Genomic DNA, 7,493 nt, shown 5'->3' with positions numbered 1-7,493 from the left:
ATTGAGGATGTTGGGATGTGTAAAGATTGAAAGAAGACTCAAACCTTCATGCTCACACTTGAGCAATGCCCCTATTCTTTCATATAACCATATCATATTTTTTTCTTTACTTATATTTAGTTATGACATTTGTGGTAATCAACATCATAAATGTTATAACTTACATATGGTACACATCTCAAAAGGGGTGTAGTAGCATGACCATACATATCACACATAAACCCATATAAACTCTAGTTTAGAATGAATCAATAAATCAAAGACCCCAAAAATAGAAGAACAATAATTTTTTAAAGGCATTACTTTGTTTCAAGTATCTTCATGCTCTTGTAGAAAAAAAGCAATAAACAACAACAATTATTTAATATAATTTCCAAGAAAAACAATATAGTACATTCAAAGTTAGAAAAACAGAGACTACTTTTAGTCCAAAAAGCCTTCAAATGTATTTAAAAATTGAATAACAAAAAGAATCAATAAAGAATAGGGGGGAAAAAAAACGAAAAACAAAGTCAACTCTGCAAATGCAATGTGTTTAATCAGTAACATCATTGACTAATAGGCCATTAAGACATTTGTCTAAGGCCTCCAACATTGAAGAGGCCTCAAATATTTATATAGTTGAATAGACTATATAATTACTTTGTTGATATGTCTTTCTCATTTACTATTAGTTTTTTTCCTTTTTCTAGCTAACTGGTTAACAACTACGACTCAGTTAATTGATTTCCTATTCTCAATGCTTTCAAATTTTGGCTTTGGATCAAAATGGGTAGATTGGATGAAGGAATGTGTAACTACTACAAGGTGATTTGTGCTTGTTAATGGATCTCCAACAGAGGAATTTAGTCCACAAAGGAGCCTAAGACAAGGGGATCCTGTATCCCCCTTCTTATTTAACATTGTAGCTGAAGGGTTAACTTTATTACTCTCGAGGACCCATGACCAGGATTTAATTAAGGGGGTGAAAATAGGATCTAATGATGTTGCACTTACCCACTTACAATTTGCAGATGACCCAATTCTCTTTTGTGAATCTAATGTGATGGAAGTTAGCAATTTAAATAGGATTTTGAGACGCTTTGAAGTATTGTCTTGGCTGAAAATAAACTACCACAAAAGTGTAGTTTGTGGAGTGGGTGTAGCACAGGATTCCTTCAATGATTTTGCTTAATTATTGAATTGCAAAGTGAAGAATCTGCCCCTACGGTATCTGGGGTTACCTCTAGGGGCTAATCCAAGCAGAAAAAGCCACTTGGAGACCTGTGTTGGAGAAGATTAGGAGCAAATTAGCTAGATGGAAAAGAAGGTTGACTTGTTTGATTATTCTATAGCTTAAACTTTAATGGGTTTTCAAATGATGAATGCATTATTATGGGACTCATGAAAGATCTTTTCCATTTTTTTAATTTTTTTTGCGGGTTTCTAGCACAATCCAACTCTAACCCACATGAATAGGTTAGTCTCTCTTAATCAATTCATTTACAGCATTGTATTTGTTTTCAATTCTGTCAAATTTTCTTTCTTTGTTGTTTTCATTAATTTGGAGGAATTGAATTTGTTGTTGGTTTCAATCTGAGGACTTGATGCTACAAATGATATCATATGCCCCAAGTGTTTGTGTTTTTGCTTCTGTATATGTAATATGGTGTTTGTTGCTTTCATTGTTTCGCTCGAGTTCATATCGTAGAATCGTATCAATTCATTTCTTGTACTTCTAAGAATTAGTATATGATTTGTTGTTCAAGCTCTTTGGTGATCGAGTTTGTGTCTTGATGGTAATTCTATTGATTTATAGGTTGCAGAAGGACTATTGGTTGTTGAAGTGAGGGTTTGAGTTATTAAATAGTCTGTCGACTTCTTTTGACATGTAATCCATACACATTCTCAGTTTTAATTTAAGGTTGATCATATATTTGTATATGTATGTATGTGTATAAGGTATATGCATATGTTCGTTTGGTGGCTTGGGGTATTGTTTTAATGATATAACTTGTTATATTTGTAAATACAATCCTGCAGCTTTACTTCTCTGGATTTCTTAGCATATCATTTTTTGCCTTTCTTGATGTCATTAGGGATGGATGCATCTCTTATCTATTATAGAAAAAGTATTTAGAACCACAATTGTTTTCAAGAATCCAAAAGAATTCAGTATGTCATGTAATCATATATCAGTGAATAAGCATTCTCCCTCACATTCTTATCAGTAGAAGAACTTTTTTTCTTCTTTCTTTTTTCATTTTTAAATTTTAATTTTTTGACAAATAGACTGCCTAATTCTATCATAGCAAATGACAGTAGCAAGAGTTGTAATTAAAAGGCTGTGATTGGTGGGCTTTGCCTATAATTCTGTGATTTGGTCAAGTTCTGTTTCTTGATTTTTACTTTCTTGTTGGTCACTTAATTAATTTCTTAGCTTCCTCTGAGACGTCTTCTTTCACTGTGGGTTGATTCAATTTTGCATAATTTCAATTACATTATTTGTATGATGCTTCAACTGAATTATTATGTTTGCCTTTTGATCAGTGAATTAAGGTATGAACTCTTCATCAACTCAATTTGCCACTTCAGGAATGATGGGTTTATATGAGCCAATCCACCACCAGGTTAGCATGTGGGAGAACACATTTAATGGTGATTTTAGCCTGAACACAGGCGCGTCTGCAATTGTACAGGTGGATGCAAGTGTAGGCAACAAGGTCAAGATTCAATCAAAATAAATAAATTAATATTAAAACACTAATCTTAATTTTAAGAGAAAACCAAAAAAGGATAATGAATCACCCACCTCATTAATTTTAAGAGAAAATTCCTCTTACAGGTTTTTTGGATTGAAATTTTTGCTAAAAAAAGAAAGAAAAAATAGAAAAAAAGAGTTCTCTCGTTCATTTGTTGGATGATTAAAGCAATAAAAAATGTGAGGGAAAAAAAGGGAATTACTTAACAGTGGAGCAGAGAAAAAATTACAAAAATATGGAGAATGCAAGTGATTTTATGGTGGGGTACAAGTGAAAAGTTCTATATTTGTGTGATTTGTTTTTTTAATTTTATTTTGTCCAACTGATAAATAATTCCACCCACCCCACCCCCCATCCCCACCCCCCATCCCCACCCCCAAGGGAAAAAAAAAGGAAAAAGAAAAATAGTGACAAAAAAGAAAAAATTTAAACTTATGTTTTGCTTGTCTTTAAAAGTGGTGAGATTTGGTAATAAATAAATAAATTAAAAAAAAATTAAACTCATTTTTAATTGTTTTGGTTGGGAAACAAATATTGTGGGAGAGTTTTCAAGTAGTGTGGTTGGTGTGGTTGTACTATAATTGTGATTTGTGAATTTTGATTTGTATGAAGTAATTTAAGAAATAATATAATTGTGCTAAGCGATGAATGGAGATTCTGATGAGATGAAATATTTCAAATCATTATTTGTGTAAAAGTTTTGAAAGACTGCGGCCGTGGTGGTCAAGAGGCACTATTGCCAATTGAAGAGCACAAAAAAAAAAAAAAAAAAAAGAGCAACAAGTGTCTCATCCAAGAAATTATCAAATAGGTTCATGTGACGTGATGTATTTTTACAATTGTGGGGGGTGTTTTGGCAATCAAATAAAAAATCAGTTTTTAACGTTTTATTTATTTTGAATCACATTATTTCTTATATTTTTTACTCACAAAAAGACAAAATAAATTAAAAAAGTCAAAAAATTAATTTTTTACCAACTTCTCAAAACACCACTGTATTAAGTCATGTAATTAATGTTTTTTTACTTTCCCTTCTATCTTCTAGCCAAAGTGATTAGGTATTCTCTTATTATAATATAGGCATACAACGATATGGTACGATGGGTCCACCAGATACCTTCTCATCCTATGGACAACACAAAGAACGAAATTTATTATCAAAAATCGCAACAATTGGGTAAAAGTGAAACAGTTGGGTAACGGGTTGTATAGATTACAAATGGACATGTAAGAGGTGGCTGGTGTTAGAACGTGTGGTGGCATTTTGGGACATGAAAAAATGGAAGACATTTGTAAGTCTTCACTTTAAAGTAGTTTAGTGAATAAAATTAGAAGTAAAAAATTTTCATCAAACCCATAAGATTCTTATATTTCTGATAATGAAAAATATATATTTTTAAATTCAATCAAAATAAATAAATTAATATTAAAACACTAATCTTAATTTTAAGAGAAAAACAAAAAGTGATAATGAATCACCCACCTCATTTCTCTCTTACAGTTTGTTTGGATTGAAATTTTTGCTTAAAAAAATAATAAATAAATAAATTAAAAAAAAAAGAAGAAAGAAAGAAAAAATAGAAAAAAGAGTTCTCTCATTAGTTTGTTGGATGATTAAAGTGATAAAAAAATGTGAGGAAAAAAAAGAAAAATTACTTAACCAGTGGAGTGGAGTAGAGAAAAAAATTATAAAAATATAAAGGGTGCAAGTGATTTTATGGTAGGATGCAAGTGAAAAGTTGTGGAGGTGTAATGTTTGTGTGATTTATTTTTTTCTATTTAACTGATAAGTAATTCTCCCTAAACAAAAAAGAGAAATAGTGACAAATAAAAAAGAAAAATTTAACTCATGTTTTGATTCTCTTTAAAAGTGGTGAGATTTGATAAGAAATAAAAATTAGTTTTTATAAATTTTATAAATTAAATTGCTGATTTGAATACAATAAAAAAAAAAAGGAAAAAAAAAAAACATACATGTCCACTTTTATTTGTTGTTTGTCCCAATTAAATGGTATTTTCTCACCTAGAAAGAAACTATAATTTTATAAGAAAAAATATTAAAATTCCCAATTTAAGTTGCATAATTTACCTACAATGACATTAGAGGTTATGTATTAATTTTTGATTTGTTGTAAACTCAATCATGCAATGCTCAACACCCTTATCATATCATTATTGATGAAACAGATAAGTTGGCGTTTGGTAACATTTACGATTTTTTTTATGTTTATAAAAAAATTATAAATTGTTTTCTGTTTATTTGAAAAAAAAAAAAACTGCAAACATATTTGATTTAAACAAAATGTTTAAATAAAAAAAAAATTAAAACATTTTTTGTTTTTAAATTTTCTTAAACATTTTTTTTTGAATAAAAAACAAAATGTTTAAAAAAAATTTAAAACAAAAACTCAAAAACATATTTGTTATTTTAATGCATAAAATGTTTATTTTGTTTTTTAATTATTTATGATGATGAAAATCATAAAAATCATAAAATTATAACAAACATCCAAATATAAGCATATTAATGCAATACCAACCATAAATCAATTTAAAAATTAAACATACATAATTAAGTTCTGTTTCCCATAATATGAAACTTAATTGATCATAATTTTAATATATATATATAAAAAAAAAAGGTATAATAATGAGAACAAAGTGAACATATGTTATACATAAATAGAAACCACAATTATAATGCTAGCTTTTCTTATGTGTATTTTACATTTAGAGACAGAATGAGAAACTAATTCTAGAGAGAGAATAGTATGAACATGTGACCATTTTGGGAGGATTGACGATACAAATGCCGTCGTTTCTTCTGTAACCTTCAGGAGGGGCCGCTTCCATGGATGAGGATGACGAGAAATACAAAGCACTGGAGCGATTACAAAGATGATTGTGACAGAGAAGTGGCAGGGTCGTGAATTTGTTGGATTTGATAGTGTAATTTGGAGATGAGGATAGAGTATGGTTAGAGAGGACCTGCAATGGAGGACGAGAGATTGGAAATTAAAGCTGTGTTTGGCTCAGGAATTTTGGAAGGATTTAGAAACGGAAAGAAAAAAAAGATAGGTAAAATATAAATAAAATATATTTACATTTTACCTAATTTTATATATTTTTTCTCCCTTCCTTTTCAAATCCCTTCCTAAACCCTGACCAAATGATGAATTGACAAAAAGCCATAAAACAAACGCAGCTATTTCCTACCGGTTCTATGAACTATCTCTGTTTCTTCGTTCTGTGTATTTTACATTTTACATTTAGAGAGAGGAGAGAGAGGGAGACGAGAGAGAGAAAAGAGAGATACCTGTTGCTGCTGAGTTGTTGTTGATGATGGAGAGAGAGGGAGGGAGAGAGATATCTCCATTTTTTTTACTGTTGAAGAATAGCGTTGAAATAATATACGGGTAGGAACAAAAATGATTGAGAGTTCTAACTTTAAAAGTCTAAGGTCATGTTTGATTCACAAGGTAAATAGTGAAGCATTAATAATTTTATTAAATTAATATGGTATTTACTATCTAATTAGATTAATATTTATTGGATTAATAATCTCACTCCTACCCCATTACTAATAATCCTACAAATTTGTTGGATTAATTATCCATTGGATTAATAATCCTAAATCAAAATGTTAAAACAAATATAGGATAATTGGGTCCACAGATTAATAATTCCAATCTCATGCTTTAATCCACCCAATCAAACATGCCCTAAGAGATGATGTGATGTTTATGTTTGTTTTTTGTGTTCAATAATGATAAAGAGCTTTAATTTTAGAACTTTAAAAAGAGCTCCAGTAATGTGACAAGAGGAAAAAAAAACAAAAAACAAAAACATAAACACTCACATTACATCCCATGTTGGGCCTCACAAGCGCCCACCAAAATTCAGGCAGGGCCGAGCCGGCACACAGTCTAGAAAATTAGGCCCAAACCCAAGCCCGGGGGTATTCGGGCCTTGGCGGAGCTGAACCGGTGGGCCTGGGCCTAGGCTCAGGCTTGGGCGGGCCTAAATATATATTTTTATTTTTTCCAACGAAATTTTATTATTTTTCACTAAAAATGACACTGGGCCTCAGGCAGGTCGGGCCTCAGGTGGGGCTTTGAGTGGGCCTTGAGCTGGCCAATGGGCTCAGCCATAGGTCGGCCCAGATGGCCTTGGCCCATTGGCCGGGCTAGGTTTCAAAACAACGGCCCAAGCCCAGGCTCACAGCCTCGGACTGAGCTCAAGCCCGGGCCTGAATAGGCTGGGCCCACCCCAAGCCGCGGCCGGGTTTCGGGCCACCCATAGGCCACAGACCATTTTTACTCTCCTACACTTAGTCTCTTTTATGTTTGGACAATTTCTCATCTTGGCCCTTAAAGTTTAAATTTTGTTTTCCTCATTTAGGTCCTTCATATTTCAAGTTATTTTCAATTTACTTGTAACGCCCTCAAAATAAACTCATAAATCATATATTCATGATACAAGAAAGAGATATGATATTCCATACATCAGAGTATTTTTTACAAGAAGTATTACATGTTGACAACAAAAGTAAATGTCCTACGGGCTAACAACTTTTCAAGTCAACACTTGGTTACACAAAAGAAGAGTTCTAACTTTTTTTACAAAATAAACCCTTTGCTTGATTTACATCTAATACAAAATGATAATAACAAAAAGGATCTTTCAGCCTCTAAGTCTCCCAAGCTACGCCCTTGGAGGTGGCATATCACCTGTATCTGAAAATGATGTTCC

The 7,493-nt window shown here is 31.7% G+C and overlaps 1 long non-coding RNA gene across 1 annotated transcript; it reads right to left on the bottom strand.

Annotated features, from left to right (window-relative positions):
- Positions 1 to 5,392: 5,392 nt before the first annotated feature.
- On the bottom strand, positions 5,393 to 6,158 carry LOC114294632 (uncharacterized). Its single transcript, XR_003640540.2, has 2 exons — positions 6,058 to 6,158; positions 5,393 to 5,729 (listed from the first exon to the last, which is right to left on the bottom strand). It is a non-coding gene; the product is annotated as an uncharacterized LOC114294632 (long non-coding RNA).
- Between the last annotated feature and the right edge of the window lie 1,335 nt (positions 6,159 to 7,493).

This window comes from Camellia sinensis, chromosome 2 (assembly GCF_055761805.1).
Source record: "Camellia sinensis isolate YWXY chromosome 2, ASM5576180v1, whole genome shotgun sequence".
NCBI classification, from domain to species: Eukaryota; Viridiplantae; Streptophyta; class Magnoliopsida; order Ericales; family Theaceae; genus Camellia; species Camellia sinensis.
The sequence above is the reverse complement of the archived record's forward strand: the minus strand, read 5'-3'. Positions and strand labels throughout refer to the sequence as shown.